The sequence below is a fragment of the Ictidomys tridecemlineatus genome, chromosome 11, assembly GCF_052094955.1.
Source record: "Ictidomys tridecemlineatus isolate mIctTri1 chromosome 11, mIctTri1.hap1, whole genome shotgun sequence".
Classification (NCBI taxonomy): domain Eukaryota; kingdom Metazoa; phylum Chordata; class Mammalia; order Rodentia; family Sciuridae; genus Ictidomys; species Ictidomys tridecemlineatus.
Window position 1 is genome coordinate 103,072,227 of NC_135487.1, and position 16,318 is coordinate 103,088,544.

Below are 16,318 nucleotides of genomic sequence, written 5' to 3' on the forward strand. Positions count from 1 at the left end.
CTCGGAGGAGACTGAGTTGTGCGGGCAGCAGGGAACTTGCACCCCAAACAAGGGAGACCGACCCTGTGTGTTGAGGAGCAGGAGAGGCCCGTGAGGTTCAGGCAGAGGAGTGAAGGGGAGAGTCAGAGAGGGCAGGCCATGAGCCCTATTTGCAGCCATTGCATGGACTTGGTTGAATGAAGTAGGGACCCATGGATGGCTGGATCCCTCTGGCCGCTGTGTTGAGGAAAGACTGAGGAGCAATGGCAGACATGCTGGCAAGCTGCTGCAGAAACCAGATGAAGGACGAGGCAGCTGGGGTCTGGGAGGAGCAACGGGAGATGGTGAGAAGAAGTGGGGTGCCGGATGAGGGGAGAGATGGCAGGATTTGTTGATGGTTTTTGTTTGGGATTTGGGAGAAAGAAGAGTCGAAGACGACTCCATGGTTTTTGGCCTGAGCTACTGGAAGGATGGGGTTGCCATTAACTTAGATCATGTGTGTTGTTATAGCTACTGACCACCAACCTTGGGCCAGGTCCTGGGTCAACTATTTTGTACCCTGATTGCATTCAATTCTTACAACCCCAGGAGGTAGGAGTTAGTCCCCTAAGCCCAAAGTCGGCAATGAAATACCCATGACCACCCATCCTGTAGAGTTCTGATGACCCAGGCTGGTCTGACACCAAGAAGCAGATGTGTACATCCTGTCCTCAGGGCTCCACACACCAGTTGCCTCTCCTTGCTTGATTTTACCTACACTTCATTTCTTCTTTCCCTTGCATAAAGTTGCCTTGAAGCTCTCAAGTTCCCAAGGCCTGGTGTTTTATATGTGCTGGGTCTTCTTCATTTGAGCTGGGCGCAGTGGTACACGCCTATAATCCCAGCAACTTGGGAGACTGAGGCAGGAAGATTGCAAGTTCAAGGCCAGCCTCAACAACTTAGCAAGAGCCTGTCTCAAAATTAAAAAAAAAAAACAAAAAGGGCCAGAGATGTAGCTCAGTGGCAGAGCCCCCCTGGGTTCAATCACCAACACTGAAGAAATGAACAGAAACTTCCTTATTTGGAAATCTGAAAACACATAGAGGAGTGTTCGGGACTAGGAAGTTTGGAGATTTCCTCAGAGGCTTTGGGAAAATGTGTGAGCCATGAGTCAGGGGCAACAGGTGGGAGAGAGCACAGGGAGGCCTAGCAGCTGTCCCATGAAGAGACAGAGAGATGCAGATAGGAAGGATAGACCCATGAGAACAGAAGAGATTTCAGTGATCTAACATCAAGCGAGGAACATTCTGAACCTCCTTTTCCCGGGGGGCCAGGGTACTGTGAATTGAACCCAGGGACACTCAGTGTCTCTCAGCTCCCCACCTGGAGCATCTCCCTTCTGCTCACAGGTGCCACTGAGCTACATCCCCAGCCCTTTTTGTTTTTTATTTTAAGACAGGGTCTCACTAAGTTGCAGAGGCTGACCTTGAACTTGCAATCCTCCTGCTTCAGGCTCCTGAGTCTCTGGGATTACAGGTATGTGTCACCATTCCTGGTTCCCCCAACCTCATTTTACGGGTGACATCAAGAGAGACTCAGAGGTCTTCCCCTACCTGAGGATGCAGTACTCTGCCTCATCCATCATCTGGCCCTGTGCCAAAGCCTGAGCACCAGGCTGCTGGGAACTAATTTAGCCATGAACCCAGGCTATGGGTTCCTGAATTGATCTCTGGGTTCCTAGTTAAGTTGTGTTGAGGAATTGGAGATACAGCCCTGCTACCTGCCTGATTCCAAAGTCAGGGAGGCTTTAAATATTTATAAGCACTTGCTGCTCGGTGCCAGGATCTCTCCTGCTTTCTTATAATTGTTAAATTGAAACAAAACTGAAGGTCAGAGTGGCTTAGAGAGGCTAAGAGGCCACACTGCAGGGGGCCCTGGTTATACCTTCTTCAGCTGCCTGACTTCAGGGCTCTGGAGGCCCAAGGTCTTGGACATCTCCAGCACCCATAATTAAGGCCCTCAGGACCCCCTTTTCTGTCCAGGCCCATGCGTCTGCATCAATGGGCTTTCTCACCAGAGGCCCCACCCTCTCTGGAGCCTCCCAGCCAGGACTGGGATATGGGGATGCTTGCAGGGATGGCTGACGCCTTAGGGTGGGAAGGGAAAGGAGTTTCATGACATATTTTCAGAAAGTTTCTAACTTCCCTGTCCTTTTGCAAAAGAAGCAGACAAGGACTGGGCATGTGGGCATGAAAAGGGCATTCCCCTCCTGTGGCTCCCAAGGTTAACTGGGATGACATCTGTCCCCAGTGATATTCTTAGACCCATTCTTTCCCATCCCAGCCCTAAGTCCCTGCTCCCAAACACAGGGACCCGTCTCCCAGGGCTCACATTCAGCAAGAGGGACACTAGTGGTTGCTCAGCTCCCCACCTGGAGCGTCTCCCTTCTGCTCAGGCTCCCAGGTGCCACTCAGCATCCTAGCTCCTCCTACTGGAGAAGAAAACATTCTTGTTTAGCTGTTGAGTCAGAGATATCACCCCTCCCAAGGACAGTTACCTGCAGGATGAAGCCACATCTGGACACTGCTTATCCTAAAGGAAGGAGCTGGCAGAAGGGATTTCCAGAGGGATCCTTTACACCCAGCCGGCCCCTGACACTACCAACGCATCAGGGAGGGATGACATCCTGGGTTCAAGGCCTAAGGACCCCAGGAGGCCAATTCAGAGGTGCTGGGGGCCCTGAATTCCCAGCACTGATGACCAGGGGTGTGTCTGAGCCTGGGGATGGGAGTGGGGTTGCTGAACCGGGGTCAGAGTTGGGTATCTGGTATATGCCTGTCACACACCTTGCCTGCTGGCTGTCCTCAAAGCTGGATTATCCCTTTTCTACACTCCCTCTGGATGCAGAGTCTGCTGCAGAAAGCCAGGGAACTCACACATGCAGCAGGCCCTGGTGGAGGCCAGAGACAGAGCGCAGAGTGGGGCGGGGCAGGCGCACAGACAGCCTCTGTTGGCCGGGGAGGCAGGAGAACAGTGTCCAAGGCAAACCCTGTTGTTTGCAAATAAACAACCTCAAGCTGGGGGAAAACAGCGCATCTTTGTTTGTCCTGGTTGGTGCTGATATAGCTTCTGCAGCCCCTCACCCAGCGAGGGTCCTTTTTTCCTTGTCCACTGCAGGCTGAGGATAGGGAAGTAAGATGGAGCTGAAACCCAGGCCTGAGGTACCTGGTCTGTGGATGAGATGCAGTTCTGGCCTCCTGGCTTCTCAGAGAAGCCTCCCTCCCACCCAGAGGTCATGGGAAGCTGCACTTAGGATCACAGGCACCATGCCCATCCCTGCTGGCCTGGGCCTCTGCCACTAGCCCAGCACATGCGCAAAGGCTCAGCAACTAGCTGCAGCTTTGTGCCATACAGAATCCTAGAGGGAAACTTGGTGTGTGGATAAAGAATCTGAGTCCAGAGAGGTTAGGTGACTTGCCCAGTGTTACACAGCTGGCGGATGGCCGCACTGGCTCCCCGTGCTCTTGGAATAATCCTTCTCCTATGCTTTCTGGGTCCCTCCCAGACCCCAGCCCACCCAGGCGTGCTCTGGGCTGAGCTCTGTCTCCACACATGTGGTGCTTATCACGCAAGCATTGCCTTACAGGGTTTCGCAATGAGCCTTGTGTTGTGGACACCCCAATGGACTTGGAGCTACAGGAGAACAGGGGTCTCCCTTGCTATTCTCAAACTGCTGCCTAGGGCACCGCCTCATTCGTCTCTGGAGTCAGGGTCCAGCACATCCCAGCTCAATGAGAGAGGAGAGGCACAAAGAAGGCTCAAGGAGGAAAAAAAAAAAATCAGGACAGAAAGCTGAGGACAGAGAGGCGGGGAGATGTTTGTAGGCTCCAGCTTAGAAATGGGACTTATAAAACAGGGAGGTGGCCAAAGTCATTCAGATTGGTCTTGGAGCAGGCCCTGCTCACAGAGCCAACTGAAGTACTCAGAACTGAAGGCCAGAGACGTCTCCCCAGAGGCTGCGGGAGGAAGGCCCAGGTTAGAGCCTGGCAGGGACATACCAGGAAAAGGATGTCTTGAGCTGCCAGAGGGTGTCCAGAGAGGTTTGCAGGTCCCGGGGGAGCAGGCGGTTGGGACTTTTCTGGGAGGCCCTCCTTCTAGGATTAATTCAGTCCTCTTCTCCATTCAGCTAGTTAATCAGAAGCACCTTTCCATGTGCCCAGGGTGAGGTGAGGAACCTGGAGGAGGGGCAGACACCAGATGCCTGAGCCACGTCTACCACCAAAGGACCTGTAAAATAATAGGAGAGAGAAAACAAGCACACAGAAGGCAGACGATAGCTAAGAAGGGTTAGGCAGCCAACCACGGGTGACAGGCCAAGGGTGTGGGGGGGTCTCGCCCATTGGGGCCTAAGCATCAGGGACTAGGCTTTTTATTTCTTGTCTTTCAGGCAGCCATCTCTCCACTCCACACAGAACATCTCTCCACTCCCTGCAGAATAAGGATCACAGCCAGCAGGAGCGGTGAGGGAATAACTCCCAGTAAATCAGGGACTCTGTGAAGCCTTGGCAGCATCCCAACTCCAGTCCTGGATTTATAGCTCTCAGGGCGCTCACACTGCAGGTCAGCAACCCCAGGACACCCACAAGATCATATTTTTACTGATGGACAGACCCATTCTCGGCCTGAGGAGCTGCCAGCACACATCATTTTGCAAAAGGGTGGCACATGGCAGGAACAGCCTCTCGAAGAAGGAAGGGAAAGGACTCGAGCTGCCCAGAGTAGATTATTTGGTTCCCACTTCTGAGCACTCACACCTTCCCACAGCTGGAACTTCCCCACCTCTTCTTGCCTCAGAAGCCCCACCCCTATTTTGAAACTGGCTTCTTGGGAGCCAGTCTCTAGGTCTCACCTTCTAACGAAGCCCAGTCACCCCTGCCCCTTTCCAAAGGATATTCAGGCCCTGAAGCCAAAGGTTGGTCTACATGGTCCAGCTTCTGACTTTGGTCTTTCTTGTGTACAGACTGTTGAGTGCTTGCTCCAGGCTCATTTCTGACGTCAGCAGGAGACCAAGTGGCGTTTGCCAGGCCTTGATGCTGGAACCCACAGTCTCATTAGGGAGAGAAAACATGTCTGTCAGATTGAACTTAACTCCTCCAGGTAGCCATGGATCCATGTTCAAAGAGTGTATTTGCTTTATTCCTTTTATTTCTCTTTTTGTTCGTAGCAGCTCTCGTCATAATGTCTACAAACTAGAAACAAGTAAATGTCCTTCAAAAGTCATTATCAGGGGGCTGGGGTTGTGGCTTAGAGGTAGAGCACTTGCCTAGCACATGTGAGGCACTGGGTTCAATCCTCAGTACCATATAAAAACAAATAAATAAAATAAAAGTATTGTGTCCATCTAAGTATGTGTGTTTGGTGCTGGGGATTGAACCCAGGGCTTTGTGCATATGAGGCAAGCACTCTACCAACTGAGCTATATCCCCAGCCCTAAAAATATATTTTTTTAAAAGTCATTATCTATAAATGTTTCAGGGGAGGATAAAGCTTTCTTCCTTAAAAATAAATTGCATTGTGTTTATATAAGTTATATAATGTCATAAAATACATACATAGAAAAATAGAATAAATCAATACATCCATCATCTCACAAAGTTACTCATCACCCCCTCTCAGGACAAGAGCAGCTACGCCTACTTATTTAGCAAAACTCCTGAATACAGTACACTATTATTAACCAAAAACTTCTGAGGACTGCATGGTACCCCAGTTTCTAAAAAAAAAAATCTGGAAGAATTTGAACAGGTGGAGAAAAAGGGAATTTCAGAAAGAGAAAATTTCTTCAGTCGAAGGTGGAAGGCTAGGAGGTTTAGGCCAATATATGGTGTGCTTGACCTCTTTGGTGTCTCTTGCCTGTGGCCGTCATTGTTGATTGTGGCACCATGCCCACTGATGCAGGATGCAGGTTCCTCAATGCAGACATCACAAATCAATTAAAGCTGATGGGCAGGAATGAGTCCATTGGCCCTTCTGGTCTAGAACATTCAGAAGGCAGAAGAAAATGGATTGGGCTGGAGAAGATGTGTGCCATGGAGGAGAGGAAAGTCCAGCTTACAGTCTCATTTGCTGGGACGGATCATAGAATCTAGGCTCTTCATTTTCACTGAAGGAGTCTAAGGCTAGAGATGAAAGTTCTTGCTCAAGGTCAGTGGGAGCTGTTGGCACAGGTGTTGGAATTCACACCTCCTGACCCCTGGGGGGGCAGTGGGTTGGGGCCAGATGTTCAGAAGCTGCTGTTTGATCTGGGGTTGGCCACACTGGAGCCAAGGCACGCGCGTAAAGATCTTCTGAGATCTCTGCATTCACTCTGTACTCCAGAATCTTCTCTATCCTCCTTATCCAAGCTTCCATTCCTGTGTACTGGAAGCCGACAGGGTGATGGATGGGGCTATCAGGGAGGGAGGCACACCCAGGTTCAGTGGGGACTGGGGCAGAGAAACCACTGACTCTCTCCCACCTCCTTCCTCCTGAAGGAAGCCAGTCTCCCCACCCCACCCCACCTCACCTCACCCTGCCCCGCCCCCTACATGCACACCCAGGACCTGCTCTGAGAGAGTGAAACACCAGCCGAGGATCCCCTCTCCCCTAGCTTCCAGGCCACAGGGAGCCCCCAGAGGTTTTTGAGCACGAGAGTGTTAATACCAAAGTGATATTTATAAAATATTATTTTGAAAGATTAATATGTCCTGTGTTCTTTGGGGAGGAAATACCTCCCATTAGGACATACCTGAATGAGTCTAAAGCTGGGGAGAGGGGTCCCTCAGGCCTGAGGGCTCCACTAGAGATGGGGGGGGCACTTGGAGAGGGTCTCCATAGGTGAATGGGAGTAGACAGGAGAAGACAAATCCATGGAGTCAAATGCCCTGAGGGGTCAGGAAGGGTCAGGGACAGAAATTAGGGAATCACAGATAGCTGGGAGACTTTTGGATGGTTGTTAGCCCTTAACTCCCCTTCTGAGGTAGGTGTGTTGCTTGTTTTGCTGTTTGTTTCCCTGAAGGAGATGTGAGTAAAGCGTGTGACAGGCTTGTCCTGGGTGGTGGAAGGAAGTGGACGACTGGGGAGACGGTGGCCCTTTCTGCAGGCAGGTTCTGGGGATCAGAGCAGAGGGAAGCAGGAGGCAAACTCTAGAAAGAAGAGGTGGATAGCAAGATGGGTACAGAGACGGACATAGGAACCTTCTCGGGTTAAATGGGTCATCTAGGAAGCCCTCCTGGTCTAAGAAAGGGCAGAGCTAGTGGGAGATGTGGTGGACACTTCCATCATGCCAAATATGCCCCATAATGGGGACCACACCCCTGCCTTCCTCAGCGCGTAGTTCCAGTTCTGGAGACTTTGCATATAAGTCATGACCTTGCTTGCATGGAATTGACTTTCTCCCTCCTCCAGACACAGTTGTCCCACTTGTAGAAATGGCCAGGGAGGGGCAAGATTCTCCCTGCTCATGGAAGGTCCATCAGAGTGGAGGCAGAAAGAGCTGGAACCAAAGAGATGAGCTAATGTTCCTCTTCAGAAGCCATCAATGACGTCCTGTTTTCCAGCCCCAGGAGCCACTTCTCAGAGCCCCCCCTTTCTGGGGCAGCTGACTGTTGCTCAACCTTTGTTTCTTTGAAGGCTACTCCCTGGGTTTCCGGTCTTTGCACCTTCATAGTTTTCCCTCTGAGGCTCTAGTTCCTCTTTGTTCACTTCTTGTTGAGCTTAATTTTCTTATGTCCCTTCCACCAGGTTCCCCCCCCCCCGCCAAATTCTCCTTGGTCACCTCTCTTTGGATATCCCCATACTCTCCCTGGGGTGGCTCACCATTCACACAGCTGTGGTGGTCACTTGCTTATGGTGACTTCCCAATTTATTCCTTCAACCCCGATCATTCCTTCCCTTCTAGGACCTCCTGTGCAACAACCTGATGGACAGTTGTCCTAGACACCTTCCCCAACCCCCAACTCAACACATCCATTGGCAAGGTGTCTTCATGGGACTTAGGAGAGCCAGGCTAGACTTTAGCAGCTGGGCCTGGAGACAAAGCTGCCCTGGGTTGCTGAATCCTCACTAGCGTCAGTTCCGCCATCATCCGCTGCCAGCCCTCTTTGTGTCTGATTGCTTGACCTTTGTTCTCCCCTGGGGACAGATAACTTTGACAAGGAGTAGAGTAGAGTTAGTGGTGTTGAACCTGGAGGACAAAGACACCCCACTTGGGATTCGTGATGGTGTGTAAATTCTAAGTCCATCTGGAAACCATTCCTACTCCGAGAAACACTCTTTGCTGAAAGTTCATAGGAAGAGAAGAGGGATCCTCCAAAACTGAGTGGAGGAGAGAGGCCATTCTCATTCATCTCTGAAATATGAATTGAGCTCCTCTTCCTCTGGGCCAGGGATTGTGTAGGGGCTCAGGATGCAATGGAGAAGACAGACAGGTCCTGCTCTCATGGAGTTCACAGGCTCACAGAAGATCAGGTGTTGACCAGTTCATTAGAGTGTGACAAACACCTCAAGGATGAAGTACAGGAGTGAGGGGTTATGAAGGATGGCGGTTGAGACCTAAAAGATTAACACGAGCGGAGAGGAAAGGAGAGGATTGTGCCAAGGAGAAGACCCCAAGCAAGAGCAGGCTAGGTACTTTTGAGGAACTGGAGGAAACATCATGGCATACCGTAATTTGAGAGGGGAAGAGAGTAGCCCATCAACAGGAAGGAGGGATGAGGGAAGGCTGCACCATGCAGGGCATTGGTTTCCAGGTAAGGATTCTGGATTCTAGAATGGAAATCAGTAAGAACCATGAAAAAATAATGAATTTAAATAAATCATCTGTCTGTTATGTGGCAATCACATTCTAAGGATCAGCAAAGACACTGTGGCAGGTAAAAGATGGGGATGACCTTGACAAAATAATGCCTATTTCTGGAAAGAATTTAGTTAGATTTTAGGGATATTTAGGAGAATTTGAGAACTAAAGAAGAACAGGGAAGTCATGGGTAACATGGCTTTTGTTCACTTGGATAACCCAGTAGATGGTTGAGATGGTCCCGTGGGAAGTTCAGTTGTGGTTATATTGAGTGCAGCTTTCTGTGGAGCCTCAAATAAAGACATCAAGTCATGTAGGGCTGCCAGGTTAAAAAAGGAAGTCCAGTTCAGTTTTCATTTCAGATAAACAACAAATAAATTTTTAGTATAAATCTGTCCTAAGTATTACATGGGGCCCATGCATTTAAAAATAACTCATTGTTTATCTGAAATTAAAATTTAACTCGACATCGTGTGTTTTTATTAGCCAAATCTGATAACTCTGCAGGCAACTGAATAAATACATGGAGAGAGTCCAGACAGAGGTGGACAGGCCACCACCATCAGCATGGAGCAGCGCCTGAACTATAGAAAGTGCAGGAGACAAGACGGAAGACAACCTCTTATGAACTCTGGTATTTAGGGTTTGAGGAAGGAAGAAAAGCAGGAAAGTGACACACAAGCTAAGGGTAGTTGAAAGAAATGAAAAAAATCATGCATACAATGTCTAAGAGGGTTCACTGAACGTACAGGGAAGGTCATTAGTGGTCTTGGTGACAAGAGTTTATTGTTGAAGGAAAAGCAAACCACAGTGAGGTGAGGAGCCAATAAGAGGAGTTAATTGAGAGGTACTGGATGGAGATGTTTTCCTGGGAAGGAGAGGGTGGAAGTGGGAGGGAGAGGTAGGATCCATATTAGAGACATGAACTTGCTTAAATATTGATGGGGAGAAGAGAAGAGAGAGGGAGTCATTGAAGAGGAAGGAACAGAGGGGACAGGCAGAATGGTGGAAGGGTCGGCAAGACATTGAGGGATTTCCTCCTGCCTCCAGGCTTCAGTTGTGATTTTCAAGGAGGAAGTTTTATCATTTGCTGAGAATCCAGATGGAAGGATATTAAAGGTTTGAGGACAAGGGATAGGGTTTTCCAAGGTGATGGTACAAGCAGTGGAAACACATGTGAACCGGGGAAAGCAGAGTGGACAGTGTTGTGCCTGTCAAGCTTGGTGACCCTGGAGATGGGTCTAACTCTGTTTGTTGGTACAGCCTCCTGTAGCAGAAACCTCCTACCACGTAAGTGTGGTTCAGAAGAAAAGGAGAGCTGGCCCACTCCCAGCTGGGGCTTCACCAAGGGGGGTGCAGCAAAGGGGAAACTATATTATAAAGGAGAACAGATAAAAGGTTGAGCTCTATAACCTATGTCATGAGAAAGGAGAGGGAGGAAGCAGAGGGCTCAGAGGACAGGTGTAGGCGAAGAGATGAGTGGAAAAGCTGAGAGGATCTAGGAAGATGTCAGAATTGGTCATTTCAGAGGTGGGGTAGTTCTGGAGAGTGACTAAGTCTAGGGGGTGGTGGTGGGAGTGGGTGGCCAAGACACAGTGGGAAAGACATGAGGACATCAAGTATCTGAAAGGCTAGGGTGTGGGCGGGGCCACTCTCAGGGACACTGAAGTCACCCAGTATGACCAAAGGGCCTCCCTGTGTCCTCCACACAGTCTACCTCTCCTGGCAACATCTCCCTGTTGGGTTGCTGCAGTGGTGGATGGGAAGAGGGGAGGTGGGAGCAGTGAAAAGTCAGAGAGAGCCGTGAGCTGTTCCGATAGTAGAAAGAGATTCTGTCACTTGTGTAAGCTTTGAACAAAACGGAATCCTTCGAATCTTCTTCAGCTGGAGGCATCTATAACTTGTTATCAAGATGCATCAGGCCTGAGCACGTCTTCTAAGATTCTTTTTCTCATCACTGTCACTTCCAAAGCCCGTGGGACAACCCAGAGTGATGTGCTCATCTTCTTCCTCCACCTCGGAGCCTGCCCCTTCTCTGTGATCCTTCAGCCTTCCTGATTGTAGCTCAAGAGTCTCACTTCCCATATCCAATTGGTCACCAATTCTGTCTCATTCCCACCGCCCCTGTTCTGATTCACATCTTTGTCATGTGTCTCCTAACATCACAGTAGCTTCCTCGCTGGTTTCTCTTTTGACCGCGCCCCACTCCAACCTGGCTTTCTCCAGCTCCCTCTTCCCAAGGGAGGCAGAGGCTAAGGAGAGGACACGGCTATCAGTGGACTCACCAAATATACCATTCACACCATTATCAAGAGAACCTTCCTAAAATGCTGATCAGTTTCCGTGACTCCTTTCTCGAAGTTTCACGGAGGATCTCTGTCCAAGGAACAAAGGCCAGACTCTGCAGCATGAAGAGTCCCCTGGAGCTGGTCCTGTGTTCCTTGCACCCAGGTCCCCACAGTCTAAGCCCATGTGCCAGTCCTTCTAATAAGCCACGCAGGCCTTTGTCTCTGTTGTCCCCTCAGCCTGGGATGCCTTTCCCTCTCTGCCTGTCAAGAGCCTGTGCATTCTCTAGGGTTTAGCTGTAGTCACACCTCTCTGGTGACTTTTTTTTTTTTTTTTTTATCTTCACTGTTCAAAATTAGTCAGCCCTTCCTCCACAACAAAGCCAGCATGTGGCCAGTATCTCTGCTCAGCATGTGTTACAGTTAGCTGTTTGAAGTCTTCATAGGACACTTTCTGCAAATGCATTTGTCGTGGTGTGAGACGCCAAGGACATCGACACAGGGCCAGCCCAGGGTGCTCAGTTCTGGTGGTTGGTTTGGGGTGGGGAGAGTGGTTGACAGGCAACAGCAAAGCTTAGGGGTGCACACTGTGATGAGTGAAGGACATCCATCCAGAAAAGGGGTCAAGCAAGACCTCCTGGGGGGAGGTGGCATCTAAGCTGAGGCTGGCAGAAGGGAGGAGGAGCTGCCATGTAGTGCAGTTACTGGTTTCTAGATCTCTCTTCCCTCCCCAGCCACAATGTCATTTCTTGAGTTCGGGAACATGTTTGCTGATCTCTGAGTCCCCCATACCCCAGCCCAGCACCTGGCATGTTACAGAAGCACCGTATGTCATTAGGACTAGGATGAGCCATAGGCTGTGGGAGGGCAGGAGCCGTACTGTGGCCATTCTTTTGTTTCCCTCCCAGTGCCTTGGGCTGAGGCCTGGCAGAGACAACATGTGCTGAAATGAATTAAGAGAGAGTTCTTCAGAAGTAGCAGGTGCTCTGGGACCCATGAGTAAACAGCTGGCTTGGGACAAGTCTCAGGCCAGACAAATACTCACGATCCATGAGGCTGCTGTCTAGACCCCAGACACCAGTGTGTCCCTGCTCATCTCCCAGGGTCCCCGAGGCTGACGGACCCAGCGGGTCATCACTCTCTCCTGCACACAGCCACTTCCAGCGAGCGCAGGCAGGGTCAGGAACTGCAGGGACTGGTCTGGAGTGACTCACTATGACAGACAGATAGCAGAGGCACGCTGAGATGCACCAGCAGACCCCACCCCACCCCCCCGCCCAGCTGGGAACTAGCCCCTTTGGGGGTTTGGAGACTTTGTGTTCAGTAGTTGTGACATCGTGTCAGCCACTGAGACACCGACCTTAAAGACAGGACAGAGGACACTGTTTCCTAAGTGCGGCCCCTAAAACAACCCAGCAGAAGGCTTCTGATGAGATATGGGGCAGGGGGAGCCTGCTCCTGAAATATGTGTGTGTCCAGTGGGATTCCACCCCCCGTTGTGTGTGGCTGGGCTTGGAATGCGGAGGGTGAAGACATGATGATAAAAGTTGGAAAGTGTCCTGAATTCCAGGGCTGAGGAAAATCCCCCCAGCGCTCCACAGTTCCTACCAGGAAGTGGGGAATTCCCAGCAGACGGGGGTGAGTACAGAAGGGGAGAAGATTCTAAATGGTCAGAGTGTCATTAACAAGGACCGTCTTTCCTGAGGCAAGTCCCTGCTTGTCCGCTGGAAATAGAAGTGGACTATTGTGATCCAAGGTGCACCTTCAAGGCTCTGGATGCAGAGGTTCTAGGCTGGACTCAGTGCTCCTTGGGCCTCTGCAGAGAGCCTCCCCACCCTCCTGACTTCTCTCCCTGGCTCCTTAGGGTCCTCCTCCTCCCAACACTCCTCCCTGGCACGTTTTTATTCCCCTCATGGTCTTCTTCTCATCTCTTCACTTGGACTAGGAGAAGGTAGGGGGAAGGTCCCAATTTGCTCCTTTCCAAGGGGGTCCCCAGTGTCCTCAAGGAGAGCTTGGGGTCTGGCCGATTCTCCCTTCCACAGCCAACACTGGCTCTGGCTCTCTCCTTAGACAAGTTACCCAGCTGCTCCAAGCCCAGACTTGCTCCTTTGCAAAGTGGGGATGCCCCCTCAACACAGCTCCTGGCTGCAAGGACTCTCCACATGTTTGCTGCAGAGATCCTTATTTGTTTATTCAAACAACCATTCAGCACATTTTTTTTAAAAAAAATTCTGGGCTCTGTTCTACATTCTGGGGATGTGGCAGTGAATAAAAACAGGCAAACCCCTCTCCTTGGGCAGCCAGCCTGCACTTTGGTAGGGAAGATGAACGAGAAACAAACAAGCCCTTCAATGAGTAATATATAATAAATATAATTTCCTACCATGCCGAAACATGAAGTGGGGAAAGATGGAGGGTGAGAGAATTTGATCTTGGAACACTCAGGAAAATCCTCCAGAGGAGGTGACATTGGATCAGAGACCTGAATTTGGTGAGAGAAAGGGTAGTGTCGACCTGGGGAGACCCTTCCAGACAGAGGGATGCTCTGAGCCAGGGATGAGCTTAAGGTCAGCCAAGCCTGTGAGTCTGCAGAGGAGTGAGCAGGGGTGGCATAGGGGAGCTGAGGTCAGAGAGAGAAGGCAGGGCCAGCTCCCACGGGGCCCTGTTTTTCACTCTGAGGAGTTTGGATCTTATCCTAAGCAGTGGTTTTGAGCAGGGCAGTGATCATGATCTGATTATTCTTTTAAAAGATTGTTCCGTGTAGAGAATTCCCTACTAAAGCGGAGCCAGGAGAACAGCGAAGAATCTGTGGTCTCGTCACAACCCGATGCCCGCCCACCATCATCTCAGAGTCTGGCACAACATCTCAGCCCCCCACCTCCCCACTGCGTCTCTCCTCTTCTCATCCAATCACTGGGCTTGCTCCTCACTGTGGAGTCTGTCCCCTCCCTCTAAGAAGCTGCCCAGAAGGGCTTTCAGACCAGAGTTCTCTGAGGCTCTGGGTCCCCTCCTCCTGCTGGAATCTTCGCTCCCTTGTCACCTTGGCACTGCCCCATGCTGCCTGAAGCACCCAAACAAGGCACAAAATGCAAACACCTGGGGAAGGTACGGATCCAAGGGTCACCCTCTGAGCAGCCCCCTCCCCTTCCCAGGTCCCCTCCTGCCTGAGGGGCAGGTGTTTTGCAGCTCACAAGTTCTGCCCTAGGCCCCGCCTCTTCTCGCTCCTAAGGTGACTCTGCTGCCACCCCTCCCACTTTCCCGCACCACGGGAGCAATATCACACTCCCAGTCAGTCGAATCACATTTGGTCACCGGTATTGAGTGGATGCTCAGTTGGGGCACTCCTTGGGCACCTTCTAAGTGAAGGTGGACCTGTGGGCTCAATCCTGCCCTGAGGGAGATCACATTCTATGGGGAGGGGGGCAGGGGGGCAGAATCAGATAAACAATTTCATGATATAACTTTGGGGAGTGATGACTGGCTCGCCTCTGACCATCTCTAGTTGCAAAGATGACCTTTCATAGAGAAAAGCTAAGGGACATAAGGCAGGGATCAATCATGCAGTAAGCTGGAGAGGTCCCGAGGCTTCGTGGAAGAGGGAAATATCCTCTCCCAGTTCAATGGCCCCCGCCCATGCCTTTAGAGACCTAGCCTTCCCCCTCAGACCTCTTTCTAGAGGTCCATCCACCTGGACACTTGTCCTCTGGGAGCTTGAACTTAACATGTCCAAGCTTGCACACGCTGTCCTCCTATCTGAGGACCTCCTGTCCCCTCAGCAAATGGCCCTCCTAATCAGACAACTTGAGTGGATGCTCAGTCGGGGCACTCCTTGGGCACCTTCTAAGTGAAGGTGGACCTGTAGGCCCATCTCCACTCCACCCCACGCCTGGACCACCCCAGTCCTGTAAGCTGGAAAGCCACCTGGACCTTTCCTCTTTGTCTCAGCTCCCTGTTTGCTCAAGCCACCATCACCACTGCCCAGATCACATAAACGGCCCTTTACGGGGCCCCCTGGGTCACAGCTTGCCCTCCTCCAGTGTGTGGTCTCACTCCAGCCCAAGGTACAAATTTGCTCGTGGTGAGCTTCTGCTACATGCCTTTCACTGGCTTCTCCTGGCTCTTGGGGTAGGGTTCCAACTGCGCAGGGTTATGCAGTCATTACAGCCCCTTCTTGCCACGCCCTCACGCCTTCTCTTCCAAACCGTATGACCACCTTTCAGTTCCTAGAATGTTCTGTTTATTGCTTCAGTCTTCCTACTTTCTGTTTTCTCTGTTCCAAATACCCTTGCTGCCTTCTTCCCATCTGGTTTCCTTGACTACCTAACTCATTCTCCTGCCCCAAGAAATCAGCAGAGAAGTCCCCTCTTCTAACCACCTTCTCTGATCTTCTCCAGGTGGGGGTCATGTGTTCCTCTCAGGCGCTCCCATAGCACCCTGAATCACCTGGCTACAGTCAAGGGCCTGTGTATGTCTCTGGATCCTCCTCAAGGCTGGCAGGTTCGAGAGTACTTGTTTAACTTGTAGTGGGCAAAAGCCTCAGCACGTGGCGCAGAGTTGGCACACAGAAGGTGCTCGATGGCTGAGTGATGTGAAAATGGAAATGGGTTTAAAGTCTGGGTACAACTGAAAAGGAAAAGGCATTCCAGCCTAGGGAACAAAGGAGAAGGAACATAATAGAGTGTGGAGACGGCCATGTGCGCCGTGTCACCTTGTGACTGCACGAGGCCAGCCTGATTGACATGGAGGGCATGTGGGGGCAGATAGATTGGTGAAGTCACACTGGATGTGGAGTCACACTCAGGCATCTGGACTTTATTGTAGGGGCATTACAGAGAACTGTAATCTAGCTATGACCTGGCCAGAGCCATGTTTAAGGTCATCAATCTGGTGTAGCCTGCAGGCTGAACCGGGGGATATTAGAGGACTGAGGAGGGATTTGGAAACCACCCCAGCCCTGGGGTCAGCAGGGAGCATGTCTGGAGCTCCTCCTTCAGCAGGAAGACCCTCATCCAGCCACAAGCCTCTAGTGGCCCCACTCCAGTGCTTCCTCCTCCACTTGGCAGGGGCATCTTGCCCTTCCTGGTGACTCACCCCAGAGGGGTCAGCTCCCAGCAGAACGTCATTGTTGACAGGAAGAGAGGTCAGACTTTCCCTTCCCCGGCCAGCTTCCTGGGCACCAAGACAGCAGCACAGCACAACAGAGTGGGAAGGTCCCCTCCTGAACAGGCTGGGTAAACCG